Raw genomic sequence first — 19,469 nt, 5'->3', positions numbered from 1 at the left:
ACCAGGAAGAAATAGAAAGCCTGAACAGACCCATAACCAGTAAGGAGATTGAAACAGTCATTAAAAATCTCCAAACAAACAAAAGCCCAGGGCCAGACGGCTTCCCAGGGGAATTCTACCAAACATTTAAAGAAGAACTAATTCCTATTCTCCTGAAACTGTTCCAAAAAATAGAAATGGAAGGAAAACTTCCAAACTCATTTTATGAGGCCAGCATCACCTTGATCCCAAAACCAGACAAGGATCCCACCAAAAAAGAGAGCTATAGACCGATATCCTTGATGAACACAGATGCGAAAATACTCAACAAAATACTAGCCAATAGGATTCAACAGTACATTAAAAAGATTATTCACCACGACCAAGTGGGATTTATTCCAGGGCTGCAAGGTTGGTTCAACATCCGCAAATCAGTCAATGTGATACAACACATCAATAAAAGAAAGAACAAGAACCATATGATACTCTCAATAGATGCTGAAAAAGCATTTGACAAAGTACAACATCCCTTCCTGATCAAAACTCTTCAAAGTGTAGGGATAGAGGGCACATACCTCAATATCATCAAAGCCATCTATGAAAAACCCACCGCAAATATCATTCTCAATGGAGAAAAACTGAAAGCTTTTCCGCTAAGGTCAGGAACACGGCAGGGATGTCCATTATCACCACTGCTATTCAACATCGTACTAGAGGTCCTAGCCTCAGCAATCAGACAACAAAAGGAAATTAAAGGCATCCAAATCGGCAAAGAAGAAGTCAAATTATCACTCTTCGCAGATGATATGATACTATATGTGGAAAACCCAAAAGACTCCACTCCAAAACTGCTAGAACTTATACAGGAATTCAGTAAAGTGTCAGGATATAAAATCAATGCACAGAAATCAGTTGCATTTCTCTACACCAACAGCAAGACAGAAGAAAGAGATATTAAGGAGTCAATCCCATTTACAATTGCATCCAAAACCATAAGATACCTAGGAATAAACCTAACCAAAGAGACACAGAATCTATACTCAGAAAACTATAAAGTACTCATGAAAGAAATTGAGGAAGACACAAAGAAATGGAAAAATGTTCCATGCTCCTGGATTGGAAGAATAAATATTGTGAAAATGTCTATGCTACCTAAAGCAATCTACACATTTAATGCAATTCCTATCCAAGTACCATCCATCTTTTTCAAAGAAATGGAACAAATAATGCTAAAATTTATATGGAACCAGAAAAGACCTCGAATAGCCAAAGGGATATTGAAAAAGAAAGCCAACGTTGGTGGCATCACAATTCCGGACTTCAGGCTCTATTACAAAGCTGTCATCATCAAGACAGCATGGTACTGGCACAAAAACAGACACATAGATCAATGGAACAGAATAGAGAGCCCAGAAATAGACCCTCAAATCTATGGTCAACTAATCTTCGACAAAGCAGGAAAGAATGTCCAATGGAAAAAAGACAGCCTTTTCAATAAATGGTGCTGGGAAAATTGGACAGCCACATGCAGAAAAATGAAATTGGACCATTCCCTTACACCACACACAAAAATAGACTCAAAATGGATGAAGGACCTCAATGTACGAAAGGAATCCATCAAAATCCTTGAGGAGAACACGGGCAGCAACCTCTTCGACCTCTGCCGCAGCAACATCTTCCTAGGAACAACGCAAAAGGCAAGGGAAGCAAGGGAAAAAATGAACTACTGGGATTTCATCAAGATCAAAAGCTTTTGCACAGCAAAGGAAACAATTAACAAAATCAAAAGACAACTGACAGAATGGGAGAAGATATTTGCAAACGACATATCAGATAAAGGACTAGTGTCCAGAATCTATAAAGAACTTAGCAAACTCAACACCCAAAGAACAAATAATCCAATCAAGAAATGGGCAGAGGACATGAACAGACATTTCTGCAAAGAAGACATCCAGATGGCCAACAGACACATGAAAAAGTGCTCCATATCACTCGGCATCAGGGAAATACAAATCAAAACCACAATGAGATATCACCTCACACCAGTCAGAATAGCTAAAATCAACAAGTCAGGAAATCACAGATGCTGGCGAGGATGCGGAGAAAGGGGAACCCTCCTACACTGTTGGTGGGAATGCAAGCTGGTGCAGCCACTCTGGAAAACAGCATGGAGGTTCCTCAAAATGTTGAAAATAGAACTGCCCTATGACCCAGCAATTGCACTATTGGGTATTTACCCTAAAGATACAAATGTAGTGATCCAAAGGGGCACATGCACCCGAATGTTTATAGCAGCAATGTCCACAATAGCCAAACTATGGAAAGAACCTAGATGTCCATCAACAGATGAATGGATCAAGAAGATGTGGTATATATACACAATGGAATACTATGCAGCCATCAAAAGAAATGAAATCTTGCCATTTGCAACAACATGGATGGAACTAGAGCGTATCATGCTTAGCGAAATAAGTCAAGCAGAGAAAGACAACTATCATATGATCTCCCTGATATGAGGAAGTGGTGATACAACATGGAGGCTTAAGTGGGTAGAAGAAGAATAAATGAAACAAGATGGGATTGGGAGGGAGACAAACCATAAGTGACTCTTATTCTCAGAAAACAAACTGAGGGTTGCCGGGGGGAGGGGGTTTGGGAGAAGGGGGTGGGATTATGGACATTGGGGAGGGTATGTGATTTGGTGAGTGCTGTGAAGTGTGTAAACCTGGTGATTCACAGACCTGTACCCCTGGGGATAAAAATATATGTTTATCAAAAATTAAAAATTAAAAAAAAATAAAATAAAATAAAACACCAACTTTCAGATGAAAAAAAAAAAAAAAAAAAAAAAAAAGAAACTTTCAAAACAGAAAATTCCAGACCCTGTTGGTTTCACTGGAAAATTCTACCAAATATTTAAAGAAGAATAACATCAACCCTTTAAATCTCTTCCAGAAAATAGAAGAACACTTACTAATTCATTTTATGAGGCTACTCTGATACCAACACTAGAAAAAGACAGTACAACATAAGAAAACTACGATATATGCAAAACTCCCTAATAAAATATTAGCAAATACCACTCAGCAATATATACAAATAATTATATATCCTGACCATGTGGAATTTATTCTGGGGATGCAAGGCTCATTCAGCATTTGAAAATCAGGGTGCCTGGGTGGGTTGGTCAGTTAAGTGTCTGCCTTCAGCCCTGGTCATGATCCCAGGGTCCTGGGATCAAGACAAGACCCATGTCAGGCTCACTGCTCTGAGGAGAGCCTACTTCTCCCTCTCCCTCTCCCTCTGCCTGCCACTGTCCCTGCTTGTGCTCTTTCTCTCTCTGTCTCTGTCAAGTAAATAATATTTAAAAAGTATTTGAAAATCAACAGTATACTCCACTGTGTAAACAGTCTAAAGAAAAAAAATCACAATTGTGCTAATTGAAGCAGAAAAATTATTCAACAAAATTCAGTAATTCATGATTTTAAAAAAAGCCTCAGAAAAATAGGAATAGAGGGGAGCTTCTTAATATTGATTTAAGAATATCAAACACTTGTAGCTAACAGCATACTTAGTAGTGAAAGACTGAATCCTTTCCCCGTAATATCAGGAGCAAGACAAGGATATCCTTTCTCATTATTCCTATTCAACATACCACTGGAAGTTCTATACAGTATAATAAAATAAGAAGAGAAAATAAAGACATATAGATCTGAAAGCAAGAAATAAAATTGCTTCTATTTGCAGATGGCATGAAAAACATCCAGTGGAATCTACAAAAAAAACAAAAAAACCCCGAAAAACTAGAACTAAAAAGTGAGTTCAGCTAAGTTGCAGGATATAAAATAAACATAGAAAATCAATTGTAGGGGTGCCTGGGCTCAGTGGGTTAAAGCCTCTGCCTTTGGCTCAGGTCATGATCCCAGGGTCCTGGGATTGAGCCCTACATCGGGCTTTCTGCTCAGTAGGGAGCCTGCTTCCTCCTCTCTCTCTCTCTGCCTCCTTCTCTGCCTACTTGTGATGTCTGTCAAGTAAATAAATAAATAAATCTTAAAAGAAAAGAAAATCAATTGTATTTCTGTATACTAGCAATGTATGCACGGGTATTGAAATTAAATATACAATATCATTTATAATAGCTCGAAAACATACAAAATACTTAAGTGTAAATCTAACAGAACATGTATAGGATTTGTATGCTGAAAACTACAAAATGCTGGTGAAAGAAATCAAATAACATCCAAATAAATGGAGAACCATACTATATTCATAGATTGGAAGATTCAACATAGTAGAGATGTCAATTTTACTCAAATTGATACTTAGGTTTAATGAAATTCTTTTAAAAATTTAGAAATTTTTTTTGTAGATACAGATAAGATTACTGTAAAAATTTATATGAAAAGGAAACAAAGAGATGGCCAGCAGACATATGAAAAGATGCTGAACATCACTCATCAGGGAACTGCAGATCAAAACTATGGTGAACTCTCACCTCACACCTGTCAACATTACTAAAATCAAAAACACAGGAAACAAGTGTGAGCAAGGATGTGAAGGAAAAGGAACTTCTTAAGCTCTGTTGGTGGGAGTGCAAAGTGGTACAGCCACTGTGGAAAACAGCGTGGAGATTGCTCAAAAAGTTAAAAATAGAACTACCCTATAATCCAGTAATCGCACTACTGTATATGTAGTCAAAGAACACAAAAACATTAATTTGAAAGAATATACCAAGAAATGGGTAAAGGCAAGCTACAGTCTGAGAAAAAATGCTTACAAAACATGTACCCAATAAAGGACTTATACCTATACTATATCTAGAACTCCAAACTTAACAGATAAAAAAGTTCTACTAGAGAATATTCAAAAGATAGACGCATTTCACTGAAGAGGATGTACAGTTGGCAGATACACACATGAAAAGGTATTTAGCATTACTAACTACTAGGGAAATGCGAAGGAAGACTGTAATGAGATACCACTACCCATCTATTAGAACAGCCTGAAATAAATAGCAATAATACCAAATATTGGCCAAGATGTGGCCAAACTGAATCTCTCTGAGCTAGAAACTCATTCCCTAGAGAAAAATACATGCAGACAAACTTTTGTATAGAATTTCAGGGAAACTTTTGACCCCTTAAAGTCAGGCCCCAGGTTGTGAAGTGCTCTATCCTAAACATATCACTGCCAGCAGGCATCAAAGAGAAGGAAAGAAGAGAGAAAGTCTTCAGGGAGTCTAGGATCCCTCCTTCTATTCCTGTAGAGGAGCTTTGATATGGGTCATAGACAAATGATTAGATCAAGGAATAAAAGATGGGAACCCTCCATGGAAGATGCAAAGAAAACTGAATCTTTCATACATTGCTGGTGGTTAAACTGGTACAACCACTCTGGAAAATAGCTGGGAATTTTCTTAAAAACTAAACAAACTCAACCATCTGACCCAGCAATCACTATCCTGGGCATATATCCCAGAGAAGTAACTTATATCCACACAAAAACCTGTAGACAGTTTTCCCTAACAGCTTTGTTTACAATAAGCCCAAACCCAAAAACAACCAAAATGCCCTGCAGTAGGTGAGTGGTTAAACAAACCATGGTACATCCAAACCATGAGATACTGTTCAGCCATAAAAGGGGGCAAACCAGATGCAGACAACCACGTGAGTACAAGCAATGTCTTGGATCTCAAGGCCATTAGCTCAGTTAAAAAAAAAAAAAGTTCACATATTATATGACCTCTAAATATCAAAAGGTCACATATCAAAAGGACATTATCAAAAAATCACATATATTATATGACTCCATCTATTAACATTCTAGAAATAACAAAATTATAAAGCTGGCGAACAGACTAGTGATTTCCAGAGATAAGAGGTGGGAGCAGAGGGGATGGGTGTACCTGTAAAATGGTAGTAGGAGGGAATTCTGTGTGCTGATAAATAGTTTTGCATTATTTATTTATGTATTTATTTATTTATTTATTTGAACGTATAATGTATTTTTATCCCCAGGGGTACAGGTCTGTGAATCACCAGGTTTACGCACTTCACAGCACTCACCATAGCACATACCTTCCCCAATGTCCATAACCCACGCCCCTCTCCCAACCCCCCTCCCCCCAGCAACCCTCAGTTTGTTTTGTGAGATTAAGAGTCACTAATGGTTTGTCTCCCTCCTGATCCCATCTTGTTTCATTTATTCTTTTCCTACCCCCCAAACCCCCCACGTTGCATCTCCACTTCCTCATATCAGGGAGATCATATGATAATTGTCTTTCTCCAATTGACTTATTTCGCTAAGCATAATACCCTCTAGTTCCATCCACGTCATTGCAAATGGCAAGATTTCATTTCTTTTGATGGCTGCATAGTATTCCATTGTATATATACACCACATCTTCTTTATCCATTCATGTGTTGATGGACATCTAGGTTCTTTCCATAGTTTGGCTATTGTAGACATTGCTGCAGCAAACATTCGGGTGATAAGTAGTTTTGCATCTTGACTGCAGTGCTGGTTACACAAATCTTCACATGTGACAAAATGATATGTAACTGTAAAATATATATCACATATGGGCTTACCTAAACAAAAATATTGTCTGCATTTGCTATTCTTGGGTCTTATTTATAAAACAAGAAAAGGGAAGGAAGGGGGAAGGAGGGAAGGGAGGGAGAGAAGGTCTCTATCTGTATGTAGTTACCTCATACTTGCTTTTTGTCATTCATTATGCTGTTAAGGTTCTCCCAAGTTTTTGCCTGTAGCTCAGATTTATTGATTTTCCTTGTTGTCTAGTATTTCATTGTTTGTATATAACTCAGTTTATTTAATTGCTTAACAGTTGATGGACATTTGTGTTAAATATAGCATTTTGTTATGATAAAGAAAGTTGTTATAAAGATTTTGTACGTGACTTCCAGGGTCAACATATAAGAATTTCTCTAGAGAATATAGGTAAGAGTGGGTTTATTCAGTTGGAAGGCATATAAACATTCAGCTTCATGAGTTAAGGTTAAATTGTTTGCAAGTCTTCTATCAACTTCTACTCTCACCATCAGTTTAATTTTCATTTTCCCGATTACAAATGAGTTTGCTCATATTTTTACATGTATATTTACCATTCTTGTTTTTCTCTTCTGTGACAACGTGTCAGATGTGTTGCTCATTTTTTTATTGTGTTGTCTTTTTCTTTCTGATTTGTAACATATCTTTATATAATCTGAATACTGGTCTTTTGTTGACTTGTTGCATACTTGTTTCAGATGTTGGCATGCCTTCTGCTTTCTTTGTTGTACATTTTTATAAACAAAGATCTTAATATTATAATGGGGCAATTTTATTAGTCTTTCATTCTGTGATTAGTGCTTTTGTGCCTTAAGAACTGTTTTCCCATTTGGAGATCCAAAACATGTTCTTTATGTTTTTTTCTACAAGTTTTAACATTTTGCAATCCCTCCGGTATTGATCTCTGGGTATGCCTCCTCCTTGACTTTTGGCTCAGTGAATTATTTCATCCTTTGTGAGAGCTCTGTTGTCTTTTAATTCCATCTTCCCACCCTTGACTGGTACTGGGCTTGCTCTATCTCTTCAAATTGTGATTTTTTTTTCCTTTTGGTATGCCTTGTAATTTTTTTCCTGATAGCCAGACATGATGTACCAGGTGATAGGAACTGCTATAAATAGATCTTTAGTATCCTGGTGGTGAGATTTTCAGGGACGGGAGGTGCTCTGCACATCCTATGATTAGGTCTCAGTCTTTTAGAGAGCCCGTGTCTCTGGACTGTGACCTTCACAATGTTCTAGTTTTTTTCTCCTCCTTTTCTCAGGATGGCTAGCGTGAGCTGCAGCTGAGTATTTCCCTCCTCCCACAGTGGAAGGCTAGAGGAGACTGGATCCAGTATTTCCCTTCCCCACATCAGTTAGGTCTTCATAACACTCCAGCAGGTTAGGCTCCAGTTAACTAGTTTACTCTGAGGGTAGGTTTTCTTAAGAACAGAGTGCCCTGGGGCCGCTGGGTGGCTCAGTTGGTTAAGCAACTGCCTTTGGCTCAGGTCATGATCCTGGAGTCCTAGGATTGAGCCCCACAATCGGGCTTCCTACTCAGCTGGGAGTCTGCTTCTCCCTCTGACCCTCTCCCATCTCATTCTCTCTCTCTCTCTCTCTCTCTCAAATAAATAAGTAAAATCTTAAAAAAAAAAAAAAAAAAAAAAAAAACAGAGTACTCTGGCATATTTCAAAATGGCTCCTTTCCCCCTTTGCATTCTGGAAGCTGGAAGAGGTTTTCCTCTGACACTGACTGTGGGAATCTGGTAGATGTCCTGGAAGTATATCTCACAGTGTTGTGAGGACCCCCCTTTTTTTATTGATGGGTTCCCCTGGCACTTTAGTTGCCCCACAGAGATTCCAGCAAATCAGAAATGACAAGTCAGGTCTTCTACCCCAGCCCTGCTTCCTATGGCAGTTTCTGCGGGTAAGTCCCTGCCCAGGGAAGCCAAGACTCCCTGTATTCCCCTGCTCCTCTTTCCAATTTTGGGGGCAGAGGTTTTCCCTGTGTCCTTCCCTCTCTTACAGACCCAAGAAGAGTTATTGAATTCTACTTGTTAGGGCAGAATGGTGATTTCCAAGCCCCTCACATGTGGAACCAGACACCAAAACTCCTCTTTTGTCTTTTAATACCCGTGTGATTGAGAAGGTCCATTAAGAAACGTCCAACATGGCAAGATTTCAGAAGACGGCCAGTTCTTCCCTAGGCAGCTTCGAAAGAAATTTTGGTCAAATGATGGGCTTCTTTACGGTAGCCAATGCATTTGTGTCTTAGCAGTTCTCCGAGTGCTTGAGTGTCACATATTAAAAAGCTAAAGAAACCAAAAAAACAAAAACAATGAAACTGTTCTCACCATTTGAACTGCGGTTCAGATCATTTAAAGAAGCCATTTGTTGAGAAAGAAAGCATAAATTTAAAATGCCTGTTTGCATGGTATGCAGAGGACAGAACTGCCCTGCAGTTCATTGGCAATGTCGCTGGACAAGGAGTCAAGAGCCCAGGAATTAAGCCTTGATCTGTCATTACATGTTCACGCAACCTCCTTGTAGCCAAAGTGTGTTCAGCTGCATATAACAAGAATCCTTCTACAGTAGCTTAGCCAAATAGAGGGGTTTCTTTTCTTTTCCTGACTTGTCTTTTCTTTTCTTTGTTTTCTTTCCTTTCCTTTTCTCTTTTCTTTTTTCTCTCTTCTCTTCTCTTGTCTTTCTTCTCTTCTATTATCTTTTCTCCTCTCTTCTCCCTTCCCCTCCCCAACCCCTTCCTCTCCTTTTTTTTTTTTTTTCCCTCTCATGTAACAGCCCAGAAGCAGGCAAACCAGGGCCAGTGTACTGGCACTTTTTTTCAGTTTAATCTTCACAGCATGTGGCTTTTGTCTTCATGCTTGTCACTTCATGACTGCAAATATGTCTTTATCTCTGGCATTGAATCAATGTTTCAGGCATGAAGAAGAGGAAGGGCAAAGATCAAAAAGTGAGTGGAGAGCTCTTTTAAGGATCTTTTCTGGGAGCCCCACATAGTTACTGAGGCTTACATGGCCAGGGCCCAAACTGTGCTACCTGCCCATCCTTAGCTGTAGTTTTTACAGGGCAAATTGCTGCTCTGAACAAAACCAAAGTTCTGTAAGGAAAAACAGTTGACAGGGCATTGGATAGGTAACCAGCAGTGTCTGCCCCACCCTCTAAGCTTCCAATGGGAATGCCTGCCCACACACACACACACACACACACACACACACCCCGCCACCCCCCTTCCCCCTGCAGGGTTGTTTGGATGTCAGAATGGAAGATCAAATGCAAGAACACTTCATAGACTATAAACTGTATTTCATAAACACAGTGGAAAAATTCTGTTTTTAAAAAGATTTATTTAATTAATTTCTTTATTTGAGAGTGAGAGATAGAACACAAGTAGGAAGGAGGGGCAGAGGGAGAGGGAGAAGCAAACTCTCTGCTGAGCAGGGAGTCCAATGTGGGGCTCGATCCCAGGACCCTGGGATCATGACAGGAGCTGAAGTCAGAGCCTTAACCAGCTGAGCCACCCAGGAACCCCCAGTGGAAATATTCTGACCTATTTTCTTAGAGAGCAAATCCGATGTTAACAGAAAGTCCTGCTGAATGTAAAGATTTGGGTAATCACTATCTCTTGAACCTCAGCTCATTCTCTTGTTGACATCTTTAAATAGTGCAAGAACTTGTGTTTTCATAAATAAGCATCCTCAAATACCTATCTTCAGACTATTGTCAGAAGTTGTGGTGGACATTGGTTGATTTCTTCCACAATAATCTCTTCCCCTTCCTCTCAGTATCCTGAATGACCTTTCATGTGATTTTTCTTTGGACTGATCCTCCCCTCACCTCCAGGGATAGGGCTTGATTAGTTCAAAGTGATTCAGCAAAGTATAGTGACTGATTCAGTGATGGGAAATCTGAGAGACCTCAGAACCTGGGACTGCCAAAGTGCTGATGCTGTCTTCTTGGGGGACACATATATAGTCTTAAACTGCTACAGGGAGGGTTTTTTGTTGTTGTTGTTGTTGTTGTTGTTTTTTAAGATTTTATTTATTTGACAGACAGAGATCACAAGTAGGCAGAGAGGCAGACAAAAAGAGAGGAGGAAGCATGCTCCCTCCTGAGCAGAGAGCCTGATGTGGGGCTTGATCCTAGGACCCTGAGATCATGACCTGAGCTGAAGGCAAAGGCTTTAACCCACTGAGCCACCCAGGTGCCCTACGGGGAGTATTTTTTTTGCACCAAAGGGCGGCAGCCTGAAGTGGAAATGGATCTGCAGAGAATGCCTGTGCCAAGGGAATTTCAGAGAATCAAATGATGTAGTGAACCTCTGTTTTCCCAAAACCAGCCCTATGTCTGGATATTTTTTCCCCAGCTCAATGAACCAAAACATTTCCTTGTTTTGTTATTTATTTGAATAAGTGAGTTTGAGTTGGGGGTTTCTGTTATTTGTAGCCAAAAGATCCCTGCATGATAGTTTCCATATATGTTCCAGGAAAAAAATGTATGTTATTTAAAATAATATATTACATAAAAATTCTAGATAGAACATTGGCAGTAACCTCTTTGACATCAGTCACAGCAACTTCTTTCAAGACATGTCTCCAAAGGCAAAGGAGACAAAAGTAAAAATGAACTTTTGGGACTTCATCAAGATCAAAAGCTTCTGTACAGCGAAGGAAACAGTCAACAAAACAAAGAGGCAGCCCACGGAATGGGAGAAGATATTCACAAGTGACACTACAGACAAAGAACTGATATCCAAGATCTCAAACTCAACACCCCAAAAACAGATAATCATGTCAAAAAATAGGCAGAAGACATGAACAGACACTTCTCCAAAGATGACATACAAATGGCTAACAGACACATGAAAAATGCTCACTAGCCATGAGGGAAATTCAAATAAAAACCCACTGAGATACCACTTTACACCAGTTAGAATGGACAAAATCAAAAGGACAGGAAACAAGTGTTGGAGGGGATGTGGAGAAAGGGGAAGCCTCTTACACTGTTGGTGGGAATGCAATGTGTGGAGTGTGGAGATTCCCCCCAAAATTAAAAATATAGCTACTCTGTGACCCTACAATTGCACTTCTGGGTATTTACCCCAAAGATACAGATGTAGTGAAAAGAAGGCCTGCAGGTACTCCAATGTTCATAGCAACAACAATGGCCACAATTGCCAAACTGTGGAAAGAGCCGAGATGCCCTTCAACAGACAAATGGATAAAGAAGATATGGTCCATATATACAATGGAATATTACACAGCCATCAGAAAGAATAAATACCCAAATTTTTTATCAATATGGATGGGACTGGAAGACATGCTGAGTGAAATAATCAAACAGAGAAAGTCAATTATCATATGGTTTCATTTACTTGTGGAGCATAAGGAATAACAAAGAGGACATTAGGAGAAGGAAAGGAAAAGTGAAATGGGGTGAATTGGAGGGGGAGATGAAAGATGAGAGATGGTGGAGTCTGAGAAACAAACTGAGGGTTTTGGAAGGGAGGGAGGTGGGGGGATGGGTGAGCCTGGAGGTGGGCATTAAGGAGGGCACGGCGCATACTGCATGGAGCACTGGGTGTGGTGCATAAACATTGAATCTTGGAACATGAAAAAAAATAAAATTAATATATTAAAAAAGTAAAATAATACATTACTTATATATCTATATAGTTTAAAATAATATATTAATATAGTATATATTTATGTGTATATATGTAATATATGCAAACCTGTCTGTATATTACATATATAATATGTATTCATACATATACATATTGGTATATACATGAGTTTATTCTGAGATTTATAGTCCTTCCCAGATTAAGGTCATAAGGTCTGAATGTTACTAAGAGAGCCTGTCGCTCTCTGTAATAAATGGCCTGCGTAGCATCTATCTAGAAGATTTTAAACTGTGAAAGGTTAGGACCTGAGTCTCATACTTTTGGGGACTGTACTTATCACCCCTGTAATAGAAGATTTGCCCCTGGGTAATTTGAGCCAAAAACCAATTAGGCTAAGATATGTCAGTGTTCTTGTAGGTGTGTTTCCTGTTTCCTGTTTGCAAAGGCAACTGCAGAAGAAACAAAAGTACCAGCCTTACATAATGCTTACTGAACTGTCAAATGTTCAAGTAAAATATTTATTAATTATGAGTGATCTCAGTTGCAGGGCCCTTGAGCTGCTGGTGATAAAATCTGTCGTGATCCTGTGGAAGGCTCTGTGACCCAAGACGCTGCCCGACTGTACATTGTGAGTTCCCTTTTTGAACCTCTTGAATGTGTGGGTTTTAAATTGTGGTTATTATTAAGTTATGATTCAGAATGCAAAAATGTTGCATCTCTGCTAGGTTGTTGCATGTTTATATGTTTGCTGTCTGGTAAATAACAAATGCTAGCTTATTAATCTGCCATTAAACCTTGGCCACAAGGTATCTATTTCCACTTTAATTCTTGATGAATTTGTATGTTACTGACAAGAAAACTATGACACGTTCTCATTTTTTTTAAAAAATCTGTTCTCTTCTGTGGTGACTCTGATTAAATGGTAACCTTATTTAAGTGTGAGAAATTTGCTTTAAAAATAAAAAACTAACAGGAGACATGATCACGAAAGTAAAAACCTGACTTTCTTACTTGGGGGAAAAAAAGCAATATATATGTACCCTTCCTTACTTTCTAAATCTACTCTTTCGGTGTGGAAAATTGAAGCCGATATTGTGCAGCAAGTAGATGGGATTTTTTTTTTTTTTTTAACTCAGAAACAATTCTTTTGAAATTCTATTGTGGTATAATTAGGGCAGCAGCACCCGCAGTAGTGGATTTCCTGTTAAGATAGGAACATCATTACTTTCCTAATTTGTTGATGTGGGTGGGTCTCAAAAGCCATCTCATTGAATATTTAGGAAATTGGCTTTTCAGGAAGGGAAATCTACTGGTATATGAAGTTCTTGGAAATTTTTCAAGATATGCTAATGGTCCCAGATGAGAGCCAGATAAGATTTATAAGCAAGGTAATAATATGGCTTAGACCCTGGTAATACTTTTTTATGGCTGTTTGTAAACAAGGTATCAATATTAATCTAACATTTACTTGCCCAGGTAGTTTGAAATGAAGAACAAATGGCAAAAATAAAGTAAATGTGGGTGAGAACAGAACCTTATTTTGTATTTTTGTGATGTGGCAGGGAAAGGAAGTAAGTTGATGTAAAATGAAATTTAAGTGGACTCATCTCTTTTTCATCCCACTTTGTTTATCCCCATTAAGTCTCTTTGGTTTGGGTATTAGATGAACAACATGACTTATCTGTATGTAACAAGAAAGTGAAAGTGAAAAAATCTATATTCCAAATCTGATAGGACAGTCCTTTCAATGAGATACATAAGACAGTAATGAAATATTTGAAGTCATGCTAAACTAACTCTAACTTTTTTTCCTTCATATCATTGAGAACTGAGCCTAAACCCCAATATATTTCTCCTGGAGACCAAGACAGAATTGTGCTTTTACGTTGGTAGTGATCAGACAGGTCTAGAGGCTCTTTCTTCTTGTGATAATCTGGTTGAAATACTTATAATCATCACAACTGTAAACATGATAGTAGCCATTGCATGAGTTCCTTGGATCTTTCTGACATCAAACTAAATAAGGAAAATGTGTGTTCTTGCCCAAACATTAGGAAAGCATGAGTTAAGATTTAATTTAAGAACCATTCCCATTGACCTGGAGGTGCAAAGAATCAACATGTCTGCTATTGGCTTCTGGTGTCCCTGCCCCTCTTCAAGCATACAGGTCTCTCTTCTGTGATCTTGGGGACAGGTCCCTACTGTAGATTCTCTGTGTGAGTGAGCCCCAGCTACACTCAACTTCATCTCTGGTTTCTGTAGAGCAAAGAGAGGCTAGGCTGTAGGAGTTCATGCCGCACATTCAAGGCATCTTCCAGAATCAAAAAAGAACAATTTGAATGAGAAATTGATAGGAAAAGTCTTGAGGCAGTGAAGGAGCAACAACTGTTGTCGTGAGAGCAGAGTGGGTACAGCAGGGATGAGGAGACTAAACCTCCTAACTGAGGCTTTCCACCTGGATGGCTGAAGTTGGCAAATACTGTCCCATTTTCTGTGCTTTCTGTAATCTTGTTCAAGAATTTCAGATACTCTTACCTAGTGACAGAGATCTTGATAGCAATAGATAGGAAAGCTATATGCAAAGAAACTATTTTAAGGTGAAGTTTATGACTAAAGCCCAGGTTTACAATGATTTCTGATTTCCTGTCACCTGGGTTTCTCTCTTTAGCTCCTTTAGGCTAGAGTCATTCCGTCTAGATCCTCAAGAAATCCTTACTTCCCCAAGGCTTCCTATGTAACTACCTTCTCAGTTACATGACTTTGCATGGAATTCTATTTTTTATAGCTTTCTGCACTAAAGACCCTTTTCCTTCTCCTCTTAAAAAATATGATTTTGATCCTTTTAGCCTGGGAACTTGCCACTCTTTATTTTCAATGTCCTATAAATTCTCCTCTATCAAAACAAACAAACAAAAACAAAACAAAACAAAACAAAACCCCCACCTTTTGTGTCAAGAGAATGTCTTTCATTCAAGAACAGTCATGAGGAGAGATTATCTCAGAAGCTGAGAACACAAGATGCCAAATATCTAGGGGATAATTAAAGTATGCTTCCAGATGTTTTCAGAGACCAATACTGATCATCCAAATAATTGATTCCCTGACAACCATTTTCCACACAGTCATGTTCTTAATGTAAAAGTAGCCAATAAATTCAGTGGAAAAAAATAATAAACCAAGGTGCTTTTTTATTAGTATGTAGGAGGAAAAAAAGAATAGGAAGAGAGCAATTGATTTCTAGCAATTTTGCGACATGTAGACTTAGTTTCATATAGACTTAAGAGCAGATTGTTTAGTGACAGTAGATAAATGATTGCAATTAACCAAAAAGTGTTGATAAAGCACCTACCAATTTAGCTCTAGTGGAGAATGATACAGTCCAAACTGGACTTTTGTATTCTATAACATAATGTTCCTAGAAACATAATTCATTCATTCATCCAATAAATACGTATTGAATACTTGCTCTATGACAGGCACTGTGTTAAATCATGGTGATATTAACGGGGGGACAAAACAGGCAGGGTTTCTGCCTACAGTTGAGTGTTGTGGGATGCGACGGACATGGTCATCAAATAACTGTGCACATTTTACCAATGTGATCACTACTATGATGGGAAAAAACCAAATATGGGAAACTGAGACCATAAAATACAGGTACTACATTTAGTAAGTAGTCATCAGGGAAGACTTCCCTGAAGAAATTGGAAGAGGTTGGGTTGGAGGAGAGTGTTCTGGGAGAACCTGGGGTAGCAGAGAACATAGCACTTACTGGGAACTGCACCCAGGCCAGTGTTGCTGGAGAGCAAGAGGGACATGATGTGAGGGAAAGCTAGAAAAGTGGCAGGGGTAGATCATGAAAGACTTAGTAGAACATGAATGAACATGAATAGTTTCTAACAGAATGAGTCCTATTGTCTTCTATCACTAGTGTGAAAATAAAAGAAGCTTGTGACTTTATAACGACCGTGCTCTTTGGGAGATGATATTCATTCATCCTTTCTTTTATTCACTCATTCAGCCAATGCACACAAGACAAAATTCCTGTTCACATGGTTCCTAAATTCTAATGGAACAAGCAGATAATATGCCAATAAGGAGATGTATAGTCTTAATGTAGTGTTTGTTCATGAGCGGTGTGGGTAGTCTTTAGGTGAAATTTAAAAAATAATTTCAAATATTTATTGTATTGTATCTAAGTGTAGTGATTCCTTTGTTTAGTTAAGTAAATTGATATGTTCTAGCAGCACAAAGACCATGCTTAGACAGATGTTCTTCATGGCACTTAATTCAGTTAAAGATTTTGGAGATTTAATTTCAGTTAAAGAGAGGACATAAGAGAGGGAAGCTGTGAGGTTTGTATACTTGTTTCTGAGGATTTAGTGATACCACAGCCCATGTTGCACCTTACCTCCTCGTCTTCGAGTGGTGGGCAGGAGACAAGGGGAGCAATAAAAAGACTTAAATGAAAACAATGGAAGCTAACATTGATGGAGAAGGATCCAAGAAGGAGAGTATGTCAGCGTCTATTTGTTTTAACACAGAGCTTGGTATGTTTTATTATACACTTAATATACTTTGTAGATTCTGCACATTTACCATCTCCAAAAAAACATACACATCTTAAAATCAATGTTTACATTTAAGGAAAGGTATATCATTTTCACATTCCCAAAAGCTGTTATTTAATTGATGATGCATCTTAAAATAATAAGTGACTTACAACTCAGAAAAACAGACATAGCTGGAAACTTGTTTGAGTCTTATCTGAAGATCTGCTTGAAGATTTCCTGATTGGCAGTGTTTCCATATCTGCATATAAGGTATCACCATTGATGGAATTAAACCAGGGCACGTGTGAGGTCACCTTCAGGTCTTGCTTGCAGAAATCAGAGGAGAGTTCATTAGAGCCAAGAGAGGCATAATAATAATCTGTTTCAGTCTCCGGAAACGTCTTTTATTTCCGATATTCAGATTGCATGAATCAACGTGATTATTTCCAGGTATGCCAAGAAGAATAATGGAAATGTTAGTGGGGTCCTTGGGTCCTTTAGTATAGGGTTTCTCAACTGCAGCTCTGTTGACATTTTGGACTAGATCATTCTGTCACAAGGGGCTGTCCTATGCAGTGGAGAATGTTTGGGAGCACTCTGGTGCCGGTAGAATCCCACCATCATGGCAGTCGTCTCTTGTATTGCTAATGCCTTAGTACATGTAATCAGCGACTCCCAGCACTGTCTTCTCGCTTTGTGTTATGGTTGTACTGCAAACATGTCCAATCCTAAATGCATAGCTTTCAGTTTTACAGGATGGTATCTTTATAATTCTATAGTTCTTACATTACAATTAAAAATAATATTATGAAACCAATCTTAGAAGGGTAATTAATTACATTTTTACTCAGTCAAACATGTGAAATCCCAACATGGCAATACAGTTTCTTGGGGGGGCAAGGGTGCCTATACTTTGATGCTTGTTTTATTTGTTACAATGTTATAAAATTTTATCCTCAAAGTTTAAAACTTACTTAGTGGCTCACCTATTTTTTTTTTAAAGATACATTTATGGGAATCTTAAAAAGACTCCAGCTCAATCAGTTGCCAGAATTAATAGCCTTTTGGGGACACAGAGAAACTTAAATGAGGCACATTTAATGAGTGCAATTGTAGTTTTATGGGAAGCTTAGAACCACAGAGAGAAAAAAGTGCCACTCTTTTGTCCTTTGGTGATGGTACTTGACATTTAAGTATAAGTTATTACAATAATATAGTGGTTTAATGTTCCCTTAGTATCTGTGGTTTAATCAAAGTTTCTGAAAATGGAAAGAGTGTGCGTTCTCTCTGTCACTGTTAAGCAAAGGAATGGCATTTGAAAATCACTTCAATCACGCATGATTAGGTCTTCTGAAGTGGTGTTTTACTATGCTGTGGTGCTGGGAAGACTTAATATTGCATACATTTACTTCGACATGTGACTAATATATGGCACCATTAGGGAAACTAGTTTTTAAAATTATATTTTACTGTTATTATTTACCTCAATGCCTCCTGCCTCAAAATATTGCATATACTTCAAATGACTCCAGTATTATTTTGTAAAATAGAGCTTTCTTTTATTTCCCTATCATGTTGAGTCATAGTTAAAAACTACCGTTGTCTCAAAAATAAATTTCTAATTCTTTTTCCTGATGCTCAAAGCTTTCTACTAACTGACTACAGCCTACCTTTTCAGATTCATCTTCTTAACTCCGTTTGCTTCTGTCTCCATATCGCTCTCTGACAGCCATGAACCAGGCGGCCTGAGCTGCATAACGAGCATCTCCTTGCCCTTTTCTGCCTTCTTAGCTCTTCTTGTGTTGTGATCTCTAACCTCTGAAATTCAAATTCATGCTTAAGAATCATTTCTTTCATGTAGCTTTGCAGATGTTCTCAGTTGGAATTAAACTCTCTTCCTTTCTCCACCCCACCCTGTCTCTGTCTCTGTCTCTCTCTCTCTCCCTTTCTTCTTTTCTCCTTCCTTCCATTCCATCCCTCTTTCTCTCTTCCCTATAATGCTTAGAAAGCATTAGTCTAGTGCTTTTCAAACTATCCTTGGAGAGGGCTAGATTTCTTTTTTTTTTTTTAATTTCCAATCCATCACATGCCAATACATATCTTCTTATCTACAACGAGTACTTACACCTCTCTGTGGGAAACTGATTATGTCAGTTCTGCATGTACCCCATCTGTACTCTATCCAGTGAGATGAGTTCACTCAATCACACGTTTGGGTATTGCAGTGATGTCCAACTACTGGAAAAATGTCTGAACAATTATGTGCAATATCTATACTAACCCTGTTGCAGTCTGATAAGAATAGTTCGTGAGGTCACTGTGCTCCACAGCACTTTAAACAGCACTGCCCCAGATATAAGCTCCATGAGGACAGGGCCTGCGTCTGCTTTTTCCGTTATTATAATTCTAGCCCTGGACATTGCCTGTCACCTAGTAAGCACACATATTACATGTAGAAGTATCATGTTATAGGTAACAGCACCTGTCTGCAAAGTAGCTTGGATCAGATCTTGATCAATTTTTAGCACCTACAGGATTATCATGCCTTACTTATATCAGAAAATAGGAATGAAGGAGAATACCAGACTGATTTATTTAAAAAAAAAAATTCTGCTCTTTAGTGTAAATGCTACTGAAATAAAATGCACCCTCTTCTTCCTACTGCTGGTATGGCCTTTGTAAGTGAAGAGCACTTGATCAGTAATTTAAGTTTCTTTCACTGGGTAGTTGCAAAAACTCATTGC

General features: G+C 38.4%; 1 protein-coding gene across 4 annotated transcripts in view; it reads left to right on the top strand.

The window, feature by feature from the left end:
* The window catches only part of NCALD (neurocalcin delta), a 391,013-nt gene that overhangs the window by 226,862 nt on the left and 144,682 nt on the right, over window positions 1-19,469 (top strand). For all 4 annotated transcript variants that reach the window (XM_059394947.1, XM_059394944.1, XM_059394948.1 and 1 more), the window contains exon 4: window positions 12,714-12,800. The gene's annotated coding sequence lies outside the window, so the exon portion shown is untranslated. The remainder of the gene's footprint in view (window positions 1-12,713; window positions 12,801-19,469) is intronic.

The sequence above is a fragment of the Mustela nigripes genome, chromosome 3, assembly GCF_022355385.1.
Source record: "Mustela nigripes isolate SB6536 chromosome 3, MUSNIG.SB6536, whole genome shotgun sequence".
Lineage (NCBI taxonomy): Eukaryota > Metazoa > Chordata > Mammalia > Carnivora > Mustelidae > Mustela > Mustela nigripes.
Note: the sequence above shows the minus strand (reverse complement) of the source record. Positions and strands in the feature narration are given on the sequence as shown.